This window comes from Lissotriton helveticus, chromosome 5_1, assembly GCF_964261635.1.
Source record: "Lissotriton helveticus chromosome 5_1, aLisHel1.1, whole genome shotgun sequence".
Taxonomy (NCBI): Eukaryota; Metazoa; Chordata; class Amphibia; order Caudata; family Salamandridae; genus Lissotriton; species Lissotriton helveticus.
This window is the reverse complement of record NC_136065.1, coordinates 1,058,524,056-1,058,545,195: the sequence shown is the minus strand read 5'-3', so window position 1 is coordinate 1,058,545,195 and position 21,140 is coordinate 1,058,524,056. Positions and strand designations below refer to the sequence as shown.

The 21,140-nt window shown below is 47.6% G+C and overlaps 1 protein-coding gene across 1 annotated transcript in view; it reads right to left on the bottom strand.

Annotated features, from left to right (window-relative positions):
* ARMH3 (armadillo like helical domain containing 3) overlaps positions 1–21,140 on the bottom strand; it is a 693,715-nt gene that overhangs the window by 120,618 nt on the left and 551,957 nt on the right. The window lies entirely within an intron of this gene.

Sequence of the window (21,140 nt, the reverse complement as noted above, 5' to 3'; positions counted from 1 at the left end):
CTGGAATGATGGCTTGAGACAGACACAGGAAGACTGCACAAACACTATGATTATTATGATAACAAGCATTGGCATAGCCAATAGGTCTCGCTTTTGGAACCTTTTAAGTATTTAGTTATGCAGCACAATATCCTTGGTGCAAGAACATCAACTGTTGTATGGCTAAACACTTATAAGCTCCCAAAGGCGAGACCTATTGGCAAGGCCAATGCTTGTTGTTATTCCACCTTGCATTCCATAGAAGAACAAAAAAATGCAACAGGCATTTCAGGAAGCACTGATCCACGATTTGGCATGTCATTCAAAGGTGGGAGTAGTGGCATAACATAGGCCCCCGTGTGGGAGACCACTACAACGGTGGTTTCAAAGCAAAGACATTGAAACATATTTGCGTTTGCTGCCCTAGAGCTGCTGGCCTGGACTGCATGGGATGAAAACATGTCTGCATCTCCACAAAGACAAGCACCTGTACCCTTGCATACTCTATGTCGTGGAGCCATCATACAGACAACCATCAGAAACACCGAAAAAAAAAACATTTTGAACAGAAACTTGCCACAAGCCCATACCACCAAATCAGAAAATAAACAAACACGATGGAACCATAAAATATGCTTTTTAATTCCCTACAATGTTATAATAATTATGTTTACTGTATTCTAATGTCTAAAGAAGCATTGCACAGATAAGTCACACAAATTATGAGCGGGCTTTTCAATATCAGGACCAAGCACAATGCTGAGCAATCACTTAACCGATTTTATATACATTTGCTAAAAATAGAAAAAGACAGGAGAAGTTATTCAAATTCTGCCACAGGCATCCATTGTAAGCGGCAATCCAAAAGCAATGTCAAACACGAGATGTGATTAAATGTTGAAACACGACGTCTAGGAAAGTGGCCTAGACAAACTAAAAAGCTGGATCAGAAAATACTTCCGACAAGAAAGCTGCGCTCTGCCACTTGTAACCAAATGAAATTGAAATGGCACCACTGTGGCCGGCCAGCTGACTCGCCGCTAAACTAAGTACTGTTAAACATATGTACAGTGCTACCATACCAACTAAAAGTTAGACAAGCAGCACAAGACATGTTTTAAGAAGGATGCGGAGTTCAGGAACACTCATAGTCAGCTACAATGCCTCCTTAATAGTCTTTCCGGCTGTGTGCCTCAAAGCAGCCTAGCGCTGCCTAAGGCACTTTATACAACAAACACTGAGGGCAACTTGAAAGCAGAAATCTCGGACTCTAAAATTGTCAATGCCCCCTCTGATGCACGTACCATCTGAACAACCATTTATAGGACTAAAAAAACACAAGGGAAGGCAGAAGTACAAACAAGAAAGCAAATACATTTAAAACATTGAAGGTACTTACTGTTCAGTATTGTGACAGGAAAAGCATCGCCAAGAATGTGAAATGTCTTTGTTTGGGTGTTGGTGACATTAAACCGTATGTATCGGCTTTCGTCTGCACCAATAGGGCTCCCAAGGGGAGCATTTTCAGCCTTCTCTTCAGGCACTGTCACTTAAAATAAAAAATTAATAATGACCAAATCAGCACGTGGGATTGCGTAACTGCTGCGAGTCCTATGGTACACTAACTCGGAAAGGTAGGAATGCCGTGTGGTGACAAGTGTCAGCACTAAGATGGGAGTATATGCAACTAAAAATGCCGAGGTAACAAGGGTCATAGTGATCTGCCCACAGGGAAAGATAAGAACAACCAACGGGGAAATTAAAGGGTTTGAGTCTGCGTGAGGTAGAAATCAGTGAAATCTACTGTCTGCACAAATGCGCACTGTCCTGTCAGCAAAGTGAAAGCCAACCTGGTGGCAGTAAATACTGGCAAATGTGAACCGCAGTGAGGACAGTCACTACCAGAAGAGTGATCTATGGGTAATGAGGAGAGGGATTGGGTAAGCAGGGTCAGTGCTGGAGTGCTGATTACGTGCAGGAGAAAAGTGCAACACTGGTGGCCTTAGGAATCTGACTAATTGTTCCCAGTTTCGTGTTAAAGTGACAGTTACGTGTATGGGAGAGATAAAAACAGCCAGGAATGAAACATGACCCTCAAAGTGAAAAATCTTGACTACTGCAGTAGAGCGCATGTGCGCGAGACAAAAGACCGAAGAACAGAGCATCGAGACTGACCCGAAGCCAATGCTGGGATTGGGTGCAGGGAGTATTCGAAGTGATTGCAGCTGAGCTCAGAAGTGCAATCCATTACTGTACACACAATCAGTCAAGGTCCATATCATAAAAAAAAAAACAGCATGCACCTCGCGCTGAAAGTTACAAAAAAAAAGAAAAATGAATCCGATAGCCGCGCGGCCGTGAAAGAGACACGGCCGCGCGGCGCGAAAGTGAAAGCAAAATAAAGCTGACGAGGAGGGAGTGGGAGAAGGGAGGGGGTAGGGGAGTGGATTCACGCGCGTGCTGAAAGCCAGATGGCAGCTGTGCATGTCGCGTGCACTTGTGCGCGTAATAGCAAGCTGGTGGCCGGCAAGGTAGCACTTTTAAAGCAGCTACTAAATGTCTCGCCAGAGCAGCGCACGCGCTGGCTCAGGCGAGATCTAAAAAGGGCCACAGAGAGCAGCTAACATAAGGCTGGTGAAAATAATCACGTGTGAGAAAAAGGTGCTGATAAGGGGAGAAAAAAGTATTATCTAGGCTTTATAAAAAAAAATTGCACTTCAGTTCATCCCCTCTCCCCTGACCAAATGGCTCACTGCCTTGTGTTTTCTTTCCTGCAGAATCCACGTTATCCTAATACTGCTGGGTAACTTCTCTGATGCACACTGGTCGTTGGCTTGCTTCCGGCTGTAGAAGATAAACCTGTCGGCTGAACAGCCCGGCAGAGCCTTTCCCCCAGACAAGGCCACTCGCTGGCAGCGTTGTTCTCAATTGCCTCTGCAAGAGGGTGTGGGGCCTTCCCTTCAAGTGTCTGCCTCACAATTACATGGATCTCACACAGAAGGCCTTGGAAGTGGCTTTTAAAAAAAATACATTTTTACAGTTTTATATAGCGCAAACTTGACCCCTAAGCATTGGAGCGCTTTACATGAGCACCAGTTACATTGCAAAAGGACACATCATTTTGGTAGGCATGGGGAGATTAAGTGATTTGCCCAGAATCACAGGATGTTGAGCCAACGCCGAAACTCGAACCCGGTTCCCCAGCTCCACAAAAGATTTGGGGGATAACTGTACCAAATTCGGAAGTGGGGCGAGACATACTGACACACAGACAGAGACACACACACACCTCTCACTGCCATCCATGATGTGAGCAGACTGCCCAGTCAATGCAGGTGACACATTAGCACCTGTCTGCTCCAGCTGAAGGAGAATCAGGGGTCAGAGTCTTTGCCATAGCTGGGGCGAGTGCCAGCTGTCTGTGTCTATGTGGGGTGCACCACCGTCATCATTGTCACTGCAAGCTTCCCTCTTACAGAAAGCGGAGTAGCTTGCATACGTTCTCCCACACGCAGCTTTCTTTTTTTAGCATGGACTGCATTTGTGCAAGTTGCCCTAGCCCAAACAGGCCCAGCTATACACAAGCCCCATACAATGAGTGACACCACCAACCAGTCATGTCTTTGTTGGCAATTCCACTGCAATCATAGTCCTTAGTTTCGCTATATTGAATATGGGTTTAAACCTCGGCAAGCTTGGGACAAAAAGTCAGCACTGGCTGAAAAGGTCACACCGCATGGGGGCTAGGTAGCAGTAGTACACGAATCTCGAACTCATTAAAAATGTGCTTCCTAAAACCAATCCACCTCGCCAGCAGGATTAACTGGTTATGGTTAGAATTAATAGCCACAAAGTTCTACGACAATGTAACAACAGATCTGCTCATGTTTTCTCGTTATTCCTCTTTTACGGTCTAACTTCATAGAGGATTAAATGGTCCAGCACACCCAGCTCCTCCTGTCTACTCGCATTCTCTTTTGGTTATACAACATTCGCTATGAACTCACTGGCCCTCTTAAAAGTGCTTCCGTGAAATGACAGGAGCACTGCTCGTACTTTTAAGCACGTTTGGAGGATTGCTAGTTGTCTTAGGATCAAATCAATGTTTTACAAAGAGAAAAATTTGTGTTTCAGCCATTTAATAATTAGATAGCCAATACACAATAAAGGTAGCATTTTAGCGTCTAAATTCCACCTGTTTCTCCCGTCTTCTTCCGAAGGGAGTAAATGTTATTCCTGCTTCTGATATTCTCCATTATCAACTAGACCATGCCTAGTAGAGGGTGCTTGAAGGTGCTGCACTACGATAATATGAATGTGTGGCTAATGTTAGCACCTAAACATTTGGCTGTGCTCCCAAATACTATCCAAATACTGTCAACATAGTCTGCAGAGAACAAGTTATTTATGATTGGCAACCCTCTTTTTAGTGGATATTTTATCACAGATTCCTCACATTTTGAATTTTCATGGACCAGACTGGATCCAGAATATTTTTTAGCAATTGCTCCCACATGCTAATAGGTAGCATTATCAGACTTTGAGATGATATCGCACACCCTCCAGAAAAGACCATAGGGAGATGTATATAGGAGCTACGCTTGCATACTGGCGTCCGTTTTCTTTTTCAACTCTACCTCGCCCTCAGACATGGATCAACCCTGACAGGTTGCAAACATGGCAATATTGAACCTAACTTGGGACCTTTCTAGAATTCTAAATGTCTGCCCCACCGAACAGGAAGGAGGGAGGACAGTGCGCATCCACCAGTAAGAGAGTTACTGAAGGTAAGCAGCTTATTCTGCTGATGGATATTTATAACTTCAGATTCCTCGAGGGGACAGGAGAAGTCTCGGACACCTTACTCAAACATTCAACCACTGCCACCCAGAAGCTCTGTAGTATTGGGCAGTCCCAACCAATATGATAAAAGGGGCCAACCTGGCCACAGCCACGTCTACAGTAAACATGCGGCGCCCTGACCATCTTAACCAGTGTGGTCTGAGAGCAAAAGGAGAGGTGAAGGATTTTTTATTTGGCAAGACGGAAAACAGACCGTATAGCCACTTTTCTACGGGATGCCAAGTCCTCCTCTCATTTGTCATCCTCGAGGACCCCCAAGTGATGGACCTAACGCACTTTCAATTATGTGTGGACATCAGGTGTATTGTTATGCAAATCAGTTTTGACCCTGCTCTAATGGTAACAATCGAGTCGGAAGTGCCAGGCCAGGTCCTCCCTAAACCACAACACAAGAAACCCAGGACAGGTTTCGCCCTCCTTAGGGCTCATCACCCAGGTACATATCTTGGTTCCATTGGCACAGTGAGCACGGAACCCACATCTTGGTACACCTGTTGCACTTAGGGCGTCAACTGCAACAACATCAAGGTGATGGATGGAATGCTTGAATTATTCGCAGCCACTGCCAATCACTCAGGTCCTCATCCCAATGCATTTTCACCAAGCAACCTCATCTTGGAGCCAGTCATATGCATATTAGTCTTGAGCATGTTCCAATGGGAACATTCCAGCTCGACTGCCGGGGCAGGTTCTGCCTGAACCGGAACACAAGTAACCCAGGACCGTTTTCACCCTTGCTAGGGCTCATCAGGCAAATATAGCTTGGTGCCAGCAGCAAAAGAGAGCAACATATTTGAGATCATCACCTGCAATAGGTTCACTACCTCTGAAGACAGCCAGGAAGCAAAAATGCAACCAGCAGCCTGCATAAAGAGAAGCGTTCAACAGCTGTGTCACCACAAGATAAAGTCAAAAACCTTGGATTGGAGACCTGAAGGACCTCTGCTGCAACAGATCTTCCCTCCCTGTCCAGAAACAGAATCGGGGACAGATCAGAGTATCAGCCACCATCACACAATCTGGCACGTCAAGAATCAGTTGTGATCAGTCCCTCTTGACCTTCTAAAGCATATAAGGAATATCTCAAACAGTAAAAAATGCATAACACAGGCCCAGATCGCACATCAATCTAAGAAACCCTCGCACCTCACACACCACACCAACAGACAATCCCAGATGTAGCGCAGAACAGGGGAACAGCTAAGGAAGCCAACGGTTCCTCCTGAGGATAGCCAAAGACAGCAGAGATCAAACACTAAATCCAGAAGCACTGAGGGTTTGCCAAACACACACGTCTGCTGCATTAACTGCATGGCTTGAAATCCAAAGTGTATTAGCGATTCTTGACGAGGACTCAGCAATGAAATAAACATATTTAACCAAACGTCCAATCCATATCATTTTCAACAGCACTTTGGAAATATGGGAGAAATCTCAAAAGCCATAACACATGAGATGAGTATGTATACTCATTTGTATGGAGAAAGACTTTGAATCTAAAGTACATATGCCATCATCATGCCCTCTAGTGCGATTACCGAAATACTAATCTGGCACATGGTGAGTTTTAAAACGATAAACATTTATCGGAGCTAGTACTTCAAGAAAGAGCTTTGCATGAACAGTATGCAAGGAGTAAAAGCTCAAAAAAATATTTAATTACTCATAACTCAGCGGATTTGTGTTTCCTACTTCTTTACTCAATATAACTAAAAAGATATTTATCAGGACAAAATGCATCTACTATGACTTCTGAAGAAGTTAAATAAGCAATATGTACACATGTAGCTAATAAATGACAAAAGAAAATTCATATCTACATCATTAACATATAGAAAGGAAAAGCACACAATTAATCACCATGAAGAAAATTCAAATAAATGTTCTGCGTTGTTATAGAGCAATTTAGTGTGGCAAGCAATTAAGAAATTGAATGCTAAGCAAAATTAATGCGTTGCACTTTTAGAATATATCATCTATCATTTTTAATTTGTATGAATTGCCCTAAGTCCTCTTTATACAGTGTTTTACAGAGGAGCGTTTACAGAACATTGTAGAAAGCCTGATTTTCAACAAATAGAACAATAGAGTAGTTTTAAATGCAAAGTCAGCATTCAACCTAAGGGTGTCAATTCTGCACTAAACCATCAAAGAACCCACTGTGCGAACGGAAGAGACAACAATAACTATTACACGAGTGGCATTCACAGAGAACATGAGTATGGGCTGGGGAGCCAAAAAGAACTTCAGTAATGCTGTTTCTGGTGGATACCCTATGCACACAGAAAGGAGTATCATATTGACAACCAACTTGTTGTGGGGTTTGCCAATATCTAAAAGGGAAAGGTGGTATAGAAGAGGACTCTGTTGAAGAGAATCATCCAATGAATAAAGATCTGTTACGCCCTAGCCAAAGAGGATACCCCTGAGGTAAGGTTGCTATAACAGCGTCAGCAAGGGAAGTTGGGTATTTAGAACATGTCAAGCAGCAACATGTACATCAATGCACACATTGACCAAGCATTCTTGCATTGACAATCAGGATGCATAGAGGGGTATTTTGCTCACTTAGACCTACAGGACATTTTGGTTTGAGCCCACTCCTCTGACCCTCCACTTTTTTAAAGGAACTGCTGTGGTAGCTATTATAAAGTGGAAGGATCTGCAGATAGAAGTATCCATCAGAAGAATATGTTACTTATCTTTGATAAAGCACTGTCCCCTGCCTCAGGGTGCAGAAGGAGGAACATACAGAAACGGACATGAGCATACAGAAGTGGTGCCTATATGTTACACTGAGTTGCGGCCTGCGACGCGGACGAGCCGGGGGACACGCGTGACGCTGGTGGCCGGAGTGCAGTGTGACAACAACGGCGCCGGCGACCGGAAGTGCCCGGGCCGGCCCGTGAGAAGTGGAAGAGGACGGAATTTGTGCACCGAGGATTACCGTTTGCTAGCTGCGGTGTGACTGGGGTCCTGAGTGTGTCTCTGGTCCCGCTGCGGTCACGGGGACCGGAGTCGAGCCGATTGGGAGCGGCACCCTAGAGTGCGGAAGGAGGCGGGGAGCAGCGTAGCTGGTGGCTGAGAAACAGTGAGTTCGCCACGGGCCTGGCCACCAGAAATCTCCGGGCCGGCCCGCGAGGGAGGACGGACATGTCCGGTGGAGTCAGGGGTGCCGAGGCTGTTCGTCCCCCCCATACTGAGTGAAGCTAACATGGGAGCAGCGGTGCTACCAGTGGCTGGCGGTAGTGGCCCGGTCTGCACAGCAATGTTTGAGAGGTGCGAGTCGCACCAGCAGGACTGACTGCCTTTGTCTCTGGGGCTCCGAATGGCCTGATTGCCCCAGTCGCAACGTCAGCCCACAAACCGGCGTTGGGTGGCCCCCGTGGCCCCCGTGGCTCCCCGGTCCACACGCCCTTCGGAAAGACGAGCATTGTTGGGGCACATTGCCTGGTTGTTGCTGCTGCCCCAGGCCTGATCATCAACTTGGACCACTGAGACCTAGAGAACGCTAGTGGGCGCCCCAGTATATTGTCGATTCAGTGAAGACCCTGAGCTGCTGTGGTCGTGGTCCGTCTGGGCGCTATTTGCGTGGTGGTTCCAGTGACCTGCTCCCAAACTATAGATGGTCGTTTCCTATGAGAGATTCCATCTGGTCCGGTCGGCCTCAGGCGGCGATCTCATAAAGCAGGGGAGTGGGTACGTTTGTGGGGTCTGACCTGACCTGCGACCCACAAATCTATACGGAGCCAGAGCGGCGAGTCCCACCGGAGAGCGACTAACATGGCGGCCAGGGGGGATCCTGACAAGACTATGCCCAGATCCTCCAGAGGTCCTAAGCAGGTCCAATCCAACAAATTGGACAGGTACACTATGCCTAAAGGATCACCAGTGGAGGCAAAATGGTCCCAAATAACGAGTGGTGCTCCTCGGACGCGCCGACGGAACTAACGTGGTCAGCTGTGATGGCAGCTATTAAAGGAGTCCAGGCATCATTGGGGCAGAAAATGGAGTCTCTCGATAGCAAACTCGACACGGTAACAATAGAAGTCAACCTTATCCGGGCAGACCTAACAAAACCAAACGAGAAGGTTAAATCATTGGATATAAAGACTGCCAGCCTGATAGATGATATGACGCAGCTTCAGCAGGAGGTACGTGATCTTAAAGCCTCTCGGGCCCTGACGGATAGGAAGCTGGACGTTTTTGAGGGGAGGGTCAGACTGAACAATATACGCATCATTGGGGTCCCTGAGAAAGCAGAGAACCCGGCCCCGGATCTGTTTGTCGAGGACATTATTCTCAACCATCATAAGCCCAAGTGACTGGGGAATTGTTTCACTGTCAAACGAGCACACAGAATGCCCGGGGGCAGGCATAAACCCGGTGCTCCACCCCGCCCGATGATTGCGAGGGTCCTGAATTTCACGCACGGGGGTCCCCTCCAATATGAAAATGCCTCATTCTCCTTCTTTCCAGACTTCACAGACTTCCACACTTCACACAACTCGTGCAGAAACAACGTCAAAGCTTCCTACCGGTAAAGAAGAAACTAAGAGACAAGGGCTTGCGATATGGAATGATATTCCCGGCGAGATTGAGTGTGGAGGCGACGGAAAAAACCTGGTTCTTCGATAATCCTGAGGTGGCGGCAGATTGGATAGATTGAGTCGGAGAGACATAGTCAGGAGGGAGAAGGTGACCAGCAGGAGGCCGAGTGAAGATGGACGGTGGGATTGAGACACTGAGACAATGGTCAATCAGGGGGCTGTCCCCGCTGTAGTATTGGGATGTGGATGCGGGGCTGTGGAGAGCCGGAGGGTGACCCCGGAATGCCGGATTAGTGTTTGGAACAGAGCTGGGGTGGACATAACACATCGATTCTCCTCCCTGTTACTATATTTAGTTAGGGTGTTGAGTTTGAGTGTGGGGTGACAGGCACACTTCCAGTTGGGGATTGGCGTAAGCCACAAGCAGGGGTGCAGGGAGGGAGGGGGAGATCCAGGGTCGGCGAATCTTCTTTGGTTAAAGAATGCACAGTTTGGGGGTTTGTTATGTTTTGGTTTTTTGCATTGGGTGACAGTATTGCAATTAGATGCTAGCGGTGTGGGGTAAATGTCACATACTAGTCAGGGATCGGGGATAAGGGTGTTGAGCTGGAATGTCAATGGTCTGGGTGACAAGATAAAGAGAGGTATGGTAAATCAGCTAATCAGAAGACATTCCCGAGAAGTCGCATTGTTGCAGGAGACACATCTTCTCGGGAATCGATGCATGGCCCTCCATAAAGGGGGGTATAAACTTGTGGCACACGCTGGTTTACATCTGGGTCTAGGGGAGTTGGTATCCTAACAAAGAATTCCTTTCCGTTGGAAATTTAGGCTACTTGGTCGGACCAGAGAGGTAGATATGTAGGTGTCTCGGGGCAGCTGGGAGGTAGGACAGTTACCTTCTTGTCAATATATGTTTCACCAGGCCTTCAGTCCGATACTTTCAAAGATTTGAGTGCCATTTTTCTGACCCTGCCAATGGGTCTCCTGGTGCTGGGGGGAGATTTCAATGCAGTACTCAATGGGGAAATAGATAGATACCAGGCACAAATTCATACACCATCGCAGAGGTGGCTCCCTGATTTCCTTGAAACGCTGGGGTTGGTTGATAGTTGCAGGGTCCTTAATCCGACTCAGAGACACTTTACTCATGTGTCCGCCGCACACAACAGTATGTCCAGGTTGGACTACATATTGATACCTGCTGCTATGGCAGGCACAGTTAGAGAAGCACGATACCGTGGCAGGGGCATTTCAGATCATTCTCCGATGTGGTTACAGGTCGAGTTCGGCAACCGGCGGTTGGCAGGGTAGCTCCGATTAATGCATGGCATCTGAAGGTCCCGGCCACTAAAAAGGAGATACTCCGGGTTTCGGAACGCTATTTTCATGAGAATGTGGGCACTGTTGACTCGGCGCAGTCACTGTGGGAGGCATATAAAGTGGTGCTGAGGGGTGAGGTCCTCCCCTTGGTTGCAGGCAAGAAGAAGAAACACCAGGCGGAGGCGACTAGGTTGGAGGCGGAAGTGATAAGGTTAGAGGACCGGGTTGCTGAATCTGATGTTCAGGGAGACCTTCACTTACTGAAGTTAAAACAAGAGGAATATAAGGGCCTCTCCAGGGAAAGAGCAATTTTTCATAACCATGCCATACAAAGTCGAATTTATGAAGAGGGAGACAAGGCCGGTAAGCTGTTTGCTTGGTTGGAACGTGGGGAGTGGGCCTCTAGGTTGGTGCCGGAGCTGGAGGGGTCAGGATCCGACAGAATCACAGATCCGCAGGCAGTGGCAGATGTATTTTCTGAGTATTTAAAAGAAGTATATGCCTCGGTTGGCGGTTTTACAGAGGCCGAAAATGGCGAAATCATCAAAGATATCTGCTATCTGAGGACAATAGGAAATATCTAGACTCCTCTTTCACGGAGGATGAAGTTGCGCAGGCAATTAGAGGCATAAAATCTGGGAGGGCAACGGGTCCAAATGGGATACCAATAGAATTATATAAATTGAATGCCCATATAATCGCTCAGCATATTCGGGCCTTGTTTCTAGAAAGTAAGGAGTTGGGTCAGCTTCCATACGACCAGTGGGTGGCAAATATCGTGGTCATTCACAAGACAGGCAAGACTAAGACATCTCCTTCCTCGTATAGGCCCATCTCGCTTCTCAATGCTGAGCCCAAGATTTTGGCGAAATTGCTCACCACCAGATTGGTCAAGGTTATTACAACCCTGATATACCCCGGTCAATCCGGCTTCATGCCGCGTCGTAGCACGGCCCTGAACCTGTGGAGGCTGCACGGGATCCTGGGTGGCTCCCAAAAGATACTGGAGCCGGCAGTTTTGGTGTCCTTGGATGCCACTATGGCATTTTATAGGGTCGAATGGGCCTATTTATTTGCGGTTTTGGCCAAGTTGGGCTTTGGCCCGGAGTTTATCGGGTGGGTTCCACTGCTGTATGCCACTCCCTTGACCAGAGTGATTGTAAATAATTGTAAATCAGCGGATTTTTCCCTCGGGAGAGGCACGAGACAGGGATGCCCGCTGTCCCCACTTCTCTTCGCACTGGTGTCGGAGCCTCTGGCGGCATGGGTCATGTGGGACCGGTCAATACTGGCTTGCGGTGGACGCCAGAGTGGGATGATAAAATTTCGCTCTATGTGGATGATATTCTGCTATACCTCACTAACCCCAGGGCGTCCTTGAGTAATTTTTTGGATGTCCTGGCCATATTTGGCACATACTCCGGGTTTGCTATAAACTGGTCAAAGTCGGTATTGTTCGTTTTGTCGGGAGCGCCGCCTGTGGTTTCACAGTCATGCCCGATAAAGACTGAACTGGTGGGATTTTAATATCTAGGCATATATATCACCTTGGACCCAAAGACGAGATATGCTAATAATCTAGGGCCCCCCTTGAATCGGTTTAAAAAGGATGTGGAACGCTGGAAAGCTCTCCCCCTATCATTGCTTGGGAGGGCGGTGTTATTCAAGATGTTGGCCTTACCTCAGTTCCTATACATACTCCAGAACACAATGGATCTGGTGCCGTTATCCTATTTTAAGGAGATTGAGACACTTTAACGGCAGCTCCTCTGGGACGGCAGACCCCGCATAGCTTTTGTCAAGTTAACCCTCCCCTGGTACGATGGGGGCATTGGTCTCCCGGATTTGAGGAAATATTATTGGGCCTCACACCTTGCGGCAGTGAATCACATGGTTTATGGGCCCCCCGGGGACCCAGGCTATGCTATGGATCGTGGGCAGGCACCGGGTAGAGATATTATTAAAGGCTTGTATGCCAGATCCGGGAGGTTCACGCTGGCGGGCCCGACAGCGCACGCTGTTCATGTTTGGCACGCTGCTACCAGAAGTTCGGGGTGGAAGGGAAGATTGCCGTTGACCACCCCCTGTTCTGCTCGGAGAAACTTGGGAGCTTGTGGAAGTCTAAAGGTTTTGATAAGTGGGACCACATTGGAATCAGCCAGATTAAGGATGTGTGGGGGAGGGGCAGTGTGCAGACATTTGAATCTTTAAAAAAACAATACAGATTGAATGATAATGAACACTTTCGGTACCAACAGATTAGACACGCTCTTCTTGCTCACATACCTGGAGACGCGGAGCTTCCAGAGGCTTCTCCTCTCGAGGACCGAGTGCTGGATGGTCACATCCCAGAAAAGACTATTTCCTTAATATATAGGAAGCTTGTAAATAATATGGATGACCCGATTGGGAAGTATTAGAACAGCGTGGGGGGCAGATGGGCTGGAATTGGACGATGAGGACTGGGTAGAGGCAGTCTCCTCCCCTAAAGTGGCTGCAGTTCAGATGAGGCTCAGATTGGTGCACCATAAGATCTTACATAGGTCATATATCACAGGGCCTAGACTAATGCACATGGGGTGTGCGGTAAGCGGAGAATGTAGGAGAGGTTGTGGAGAACTTGGCACTTTCATGCATATCCTATGGCACTGTGAGGAGATACAAACCTTCTGGGTAAAGATACACAATGAGATTAAAGAAGTACTGGGGGAGGAGATACAACCGGAAGCCCGGAGATGTATACTGAACGTATGGGAACCCCCGATTTGAATGTGTACCTGAAACAGTGGGTGACGTTGGCGTGTATGGTGGCGAAGCAAAATGTTGCTCAGTTGTGGGGAGCCAGCCGGCCGCCCCGGATTACTAAATGGGCCGAGGATTTAGATTGGTGTATGTTCAGGGAAAGGGCCGTGTATGTGGCAAGGGGTTGTCCGGAGAAGTGGGGGAAGATCTGGGGGGCTTGGAATAGTTATCGCGGCGAATTATGTACACCCCCGATGCGGCAAAGGGAACCAGAAACACAGGAATCCCTGTGATCCCAAATTTTATACACACTGTAAATTATGATTCTGTATGAATGACAAACTAAACCTCACAATGATGTCAATTGTTGTTCACCTGATGCTAATGTTTATTTTGTTCCTTTACAATAAAAAGAATAATTTAAAAAAAATCTAAATAGCTACATGTAGTAATTTCATCACACAGAAAAGCCGGTGAAATGTCAGTTTTATTCAGAGAAACAGGGAACACACCATTAGGTAAGCTCTTAACAAATATCAGAATTAGGCAATACAACAGACCAAATCATTTTAGGAACACTAGGGCATCATGCAAGAGCAACAGAAATCAAATGGCAGGGTTTACAGAAAGATGATAATACTCTAAGCATAAAATGCTACACTGCACCTTGTCCATCACTGCTTGTGAGAACACATTTTCATGGTCTTCATTCAGCACTGGGAGAACCTCATTTGCCAGAGGGTGAGACAGCCTATAGCACCTAGCAATGGGGCAATTTGTTGCCAGCCCAAAAAATGTTTTTTGAGCAAGCTGAATTAATTGTATCAAACAGCGCCTCCTATAGTAGTGCTGCAGAGGAACTGGACAGATGTCTTCGTCAAAAACGTTGTGTTTTTGTTATGGCATGCCGCGATATGGGGTGAACTCGGGTCAAAGGTGGTATGAATTCAGGGCAGGAGCTAACATCAGATCGGGAACTGACACAACTAGAGAAACAACTTGAGAGGTCTGCATACTTTCTTTGGGGTCAATCAGCAGTACTGGGGAAGAGCTTGTTGCTGGTCAAGGTGGGCCCATAAGGACAGACGGAGAACAAAAGGGAGCTAGAATAGGTTTGAATAATTGCAGCCTGTCCTCTTTGAAGGCCTTGACTTCCTGCAGAGTTGACGTTAGAACAAAAATAGGAAGGTGAAGCCAGAGTACACCCACTGATTCAGCAATACACCTTAGCATATATATATTTAACAATCATAAAGTTTTTTAAAACAGTCACTGGATGATGTCATCATTGATAACATCAATGATGACATCTCAAATGACATCACTGATGACAGCACTGATGTCGCTGACCATGTCATGAGTGATGTAATATGTGAGGTTATAAGCAGTGCATTGCGGGCCGTGAGTTATAGTTAACTCAGGTAACTATAACGGCTACATTTCTCTGGTTTTGTATGAGTGAAATGTCAGCCTAACTATAACATCCCTGTAACTTTTGGGTTTTTCACTGAATTTCCATGGCATTATAAATTCTATTTTCTAACTCTAACATCCTTGTAACCTTTGTTTTTTCAGTTTAAAAAAAATTGTATTTGCTAACTATAATGTCCCTATAACCTTTGATTTTTTTAGTAAATTTCAAAGGTTTTTTTTCAAATTGTATTTGCTAACTAGAACATCCCTATAACCTTAGTTTTGTTTTCAGTGACTTTCTAAGGTTCTTTTAATTTTATTTGCGAACTCAACATCCATGTAACCTTTGTTTTTTTCTAGTGACTTTCTATGCTTTTTTAACTTGTGGTCGTGTTTGCAGAGTGGTGAAGAAAGGGGGCTGGGCCTCCGACCAGCTCTCAGGAATCCCCAGGGTAGGACTTACAGGAGGTAGCAGGAGGGCTTCTTGGCCCCTAAGGTCCCTAAGGGAGTAAAGTGGACTTCATCCCCCAACTATTAGACCACCACGAGCGGAACCACGTTTACAGAGTGATGGAGAAAGTGGGCGTGGTCTCCAAAGAACTCTTACCAATCTCGCTGTGTGGGATTTACTGGAGGTAACAGGATGGTTAGTTGGCCCCCAAGGACGTCCTTAGGGCCCAACTACCCCTCCTGATACCTCCATTAAGTCCCACACAGCTGGATTCCACGAGTGGATGAAGAACAGCCGCCTGAAACTGAACTCAGACAAGACGAAAGTCCTCATCCTGGGATCATCGCCCTCCACCTGGGACGACTCCTGGTGGCCCCCTGCCCTGGGCACCACTCCCAAGCCAACGGACCACGCACATAACCTGGGCTTCATCCTGGACTCCTCCCTCTCGATGACCAGACAAGTCAACGCCGTCTCATCATCGTGCTTCAACACCCTGCGCATGCTCCGTAAGATCTTCCGATGGATCCCCACCGAAACCAGGAAGATGGTCACCCAGGCACTCGTCACCAGCCGTCTGGACTACGGAAACACCCTCTACACGGGAACCACAGCCAAACTACAGAAAAGACTCCAGCGCATACAGAACGCCTCCGCACGACTCGTCCTGGACATCTCCCGACACAACCACATCTCCGGCCACCTGAGAGACCTGCACTGGCTCCCTGTCAGCAAGAGGATCACGTTCAGACTCCTCACCCACGCACACAAGGCTCTCCACGACCTGGGCCCCAAATACCTCAACAACCGCCTGACTTTCTACACGCCCACCCGCCAGCTACGATCGACCAGCCTCGCCCTCGCCGCCGTACCACACATTCGCAGAGCCACCACCGGAGGAATATCCTTCTCCTACCTGGCAGCCAAGACATGGAACTCCCTCCCCATCCACCTTCGGCTGACCCAGGACCATCTCTCCTTCAGGAAGAAACTCAAGACCTGGCTTTTCGAGCAGTAACGTACCCCTCCCCCCAGCGCCTTGAGACCCTACCGGGTGAGCAGTGCGCTATATAAATTATGTGATTGATTGATTGATTGATTCCTGATACATCGTAGGTGGTCAAGCCCCCTTTCTCCACCACACTGCAAACGTACCTTGTGGTGCACTACTAGAAGTCCCCTTGGCTATTGAGGGTCTTTGGGATCCAACTACCCCTCCTGTTACCTCCAGCAAGTCCCACACAGTGGCTGAGAGGTTTTTGGTGGCCACACCCCCTTTCTCCACCACTCTGGAAACACACCGTTTGGAGCACTACTAGTAGGGGAATGAAGTCCCCTTGGCTCTTGAGGGTCCTTGGGGCCCAATAAGCCCTCCGGTTATCTCCAGTAAGATCCACACAGCTGGATTGCTGAGAGGTCATCAGAGGCCATGCTCCCTTTCCCCACCACTCTACGAATGCGACTCCTGGCTTGGGGTATTAAGTACACTTTAGTCCGGAGGCCCTCAGGAAGCAAGAGGCCCTCATCACCCCACCAGCAGTTCGCTAAGAGGCATATTTGCAGAGTGGTGGAGAAAGGGGGCGTGGCCTCCAACCACCATTCAGCAATCACACTGTGTGGGGCTTACTGGAGGTAACATGAGGCCTAGTTTGGTCCCTAAGGACCCTCAGCGGCCAAGGGGACTTCATCGGCCAACCAGGAACGGGCCAGGAGGCACGTTTGCAGAGTAGTGGAGAAGGGGGGCGGAGCTTTGGCGATTTGCAAGCTTTTTTTTTCCTTCCTATTTTTTAGGAAGGGGTTGCGTTGCCCCCCTCCCTTAAACCATTTTGGGCCCTGGGAACCCCAGCCCCCCAATTTTTTTTTTTTTAAACAGGAGGGGGATCCACGTAGGCCTCTCCCAGGCCAAATTAGGCCCGGCCCGGCCTTTCATTTTTTTTTTTTTTATTAATTAAAGGAAGGGTCACCCCTTTCCTGGGCCATTTTCGGCCCCGGGAACCCATCCCCCTGGACCGGGCCATTTAAAAAAAGAAAACATGCTTAGGAGGGAGGGGGGTGAACAGACCGCTCCCCCGGCCATTTTCGGTCCGGGTACCCCTTACACACTGAGCAAGGCCGTTCCTTTAAAAAAAAAATGCTTTATTAAAGGGAGGGGGCCAAGTGGCATTACTCCTGGGCCATTTTCGGCCCCGGGGCATGGCCAGCTCATTGGGGACCGCGGGGGAGCCTAAAGGCCTCTTAGTTCCTGGCCAGCTCCTGCCTCCAGCAGGAGCCGTCACTGCTTTTTACACCCATGGAGCTGTGTGGCCCCTCTCATCTTCTGCAGAGCCCCGGGGAGGTGGCTGTACCCGGGCCTGTGTGAGGGGAGCACCCCCAGGAATTATATTTTGATATAGCCCCAGGGAGATGGCGGTCCCCAGGGTATCGGGGACCACGTGGCCCCCGCATTTTTATATATTAGCACCGGAAGGTGGCGGTCCCCGTGGCTGCGTGAGGGGGCTGGAGCCCCCCCACGAATTATATTTTGATATAGCCCCCGGGAGGTGACAGTCCCTGGGTCAGCAAAGGGGTGCATGCCCCACCTGCATTTTAATATATTAGCCCTGGGGAGGTGGCGGTCCCAGGGGCCGCGTGGAGGGCCGTATGCCCCCCGCATTTCAGTAAATCAGACCCCGGGAGGTGGCGGTCCCCGGGGTTGCTGGGTCCTCCATCATTTATTATTACCCCAGGACCTGGCCCACCTGGGGGCCTAAATTAAATGACGCGCAGGAGTCAGCACTTCATTTTTGATAACATTTCAGCCTGATTCGCTGATCCACTTTTTTGGGCCGTGTGGTCCCGGTGGGACCCCCTGAACAGGCCTAGGGGGTCAGGGTGTTTCTACCTTGTCCCCTTTTCTTTTTTTTAAATCTTTTTTCTTCTGACTCGGATCAAGTGAGTCACAAGGTGGCTGCCAACACTTCCTGGTTTGAAGTGTTGGCAGCCAATAAGATCGTAGCCAAGAGATCGGGAGGGCTCGCGGATCCACCGCACCACAGTTGTATATCTGAGAAATCTTTCAGGAACTACTGAATGGATTTACACCATTTAACAAAAAGAGTGCTTTCTGAACCAAGAGCTACCTTTTTGCCAAATTTGATGTAATTCCGTTCAGCAGTTCGGGCTGTAGCCGTGCTAAAGTTTCCTACGGAAATTAACATGGAGAAAAAGCGTTTTGGGACCCCCCTTTTTCTCAGTCACCGCTTGACGGATCACCCCGAAACTTTCAACACAGCAGCTGAAGTGAGTGGCGTATTATTTTTAAAATTTTGCGAAGATTCATCAATCAATGCTAAAGATATTGGCAAATGAAAAAAACTTTCTTCCAATGGAAACCTGGTCCTAACTATAACTACCTACTGGCAAATGCCAGTAGGATGTGTGTGTGTGTGTGTGTGTATATATATAGATGGATCAATAGATAGATAGATAGATAGATAAACAGCTCCTACTCCAACAAAACGGCATTCAGGAGTGCTTCACTTTTCTCTTGAATACAAAATGTTACCTCTCTACCATTAGAACTCTGTGATGAACCTGCAGCTGATTACTAGGGAGTTCATGAACAGACTGCTGCTGGTGTTGAAATTACACAATTTACTCTGCAGTCCCGTATGTTTTACTGAAATTGATCAGGAGGATATTTGGAAACTCATAGAAAAACTGGCCTCAATTTAGCTTTCTAGAGCAGTAATTATAACTTCTATGACAAACAGAGGCCTATCACTTCTTCATTAACTGTAGTATCGTCTGTAGGAAATGGTTTCAGTGTTACACCTTCGATTCCATAAAGAGGGGGTTCAGGAGTCCACACTTTTGTTAGCACTCTGGTTGCTCATTAGACCGTTGTGCTGCAGTTGATCACCAGGGAGTTAACGGACTGACTGCTGCTTGTGTTGAAACAGGTCACATTGTTTTCATAAAATGAGAGAGGAAGATACTTGAGAACTCAAAAATGTCGACATTTTAACTTTCTAGAGCCCTAACCATAATTTACATGACAAAAAGTGCCTCATTATTTTGTTCATTAACAAAATAAATACACTAGGAAATATAGTTTTGATTCCATCAAGATGGCTCCAGGTGTGTCACACTTTCACCAGTTTTTGGCGCTGTGATGGCATAGATCTTCAGAGGAGACCGGCAAGGAAGTTGGGCGCGACTTGTATGTTCTCAGAGAGCGGCTACCTGTGGGGGTGCTCCTGGCAGTCGTTTCTGGGCTGACGTGGAGGCTAGTCAAGACTGATGCGCAAATGAAGGCAGTCACAGCCTATCTTGGGCCCGTAAGCAGATGGGCAAACAAAGCCTGACCTGGGCCAGTACACTCAGCATGGAACATGCAGCCCCGGCCTGGATGCTACACCCCCGGCCTAGGCCGATACAAATAGTAAGGTAGATGCAGTAACTGCACATGGTTATTAGCCTTCGGGACAGACAAAAGGACAAGTCCTACCTAGAAACTTCCTCACCTTTAAGGATATAATGCGTTGCCTCACCTTCTCTCCCCTGCCATCCACCTAATGGGAGAGCTCAGACAACCTAATTAGCAATCCCTTACTAATAGGTTCTCATAGTAATCCTAGAGTTAACCCTGTCACCATCCTTCCTCCCTTCCGTACCTGGGCTCAGCAACAGGAATGTATGTAATACCCATCCACTGCTTGGGGGTGTCTTATCCATCCTCAATTTTGTGCCATGCTACACCACAGTCAATTCAAAATGTATCTCATTGTTCTCAGCAATCACACTCACGTGTAATTTAGTTACTATATATGTGACACAAATCCACCCTGCATATACTTGTGGCATGCACATGAAAAGCCAGTGCATTGATAGGGCTGTTACATGGAAGAAGAAATTTACGAGTGTGGATGGCAGGCTGCATTCCTCTCTCACATAGAAAAACAAGCATTAGAAATGCAATAGGTCTCGGATCTATTTGAGTTAGAGGAAATGGCATTGTAAATCGCAATGTCTTTTCGCCATGTGTTATGGAGTGTATGTATGTAGTGTGTAATGGAATTATGTGGTTTGGATTGGAATTGGAGCAATGGTAGCATGCTGAGCTTTAGATGATTATGTTTAAAAGTAAAGTTTGCAATACTGCTATTGGTACAATAGTTAATTGTGGATTCGTTAACAATTGATGTGTGTAGTGATGGCTGTTGTTGTGCACTGACGGGTGGTGGTGTGTGCCTGGTGAAAGCGTGCACTGACGGCTGGTGGTGTGTGTATGCCTGGTGAAAGTGTGCACTGATGGTTGGTGGTGTGTGTGCGCGCCTGGTGAAAGCGTGCAGTGACGGCTGGTGGTGTGTGTGATCTTGTTGAAAAGCTGATTACCCTGCATACTCACATACTGATTACCCTGCATATTGAAACACTGCTCACCCTGCACACTCACACACTGCTGGCCCTGGACACCTACGTAGTGCTCACCCTGCATACTCGCACACTGCTCATCCTGCACACTCACACAATGATGGCCCTGGACACCCACATACTGCTCACCCTGCATACTCACATACTGATCACCCTGCATACGCACACTCTGCTCACCCTGCACACTCACATACTGCTGGCCCTGGACACCCACATACTGATCACCCTGCATACTCACATACTGATCACCCTGCATACTCACACACTGCATGCTTCTGTACTGCTGGAACCAGTGCGCCTGTACTGTGTGTTCTGTGCTTCTGTACTGCTGGAACCAGTGCTCCTGTACTGTGGGTTCTGTGTTCCTGCACTGCTGGGACCAGTGTTCCTGTACTGCTAGGACC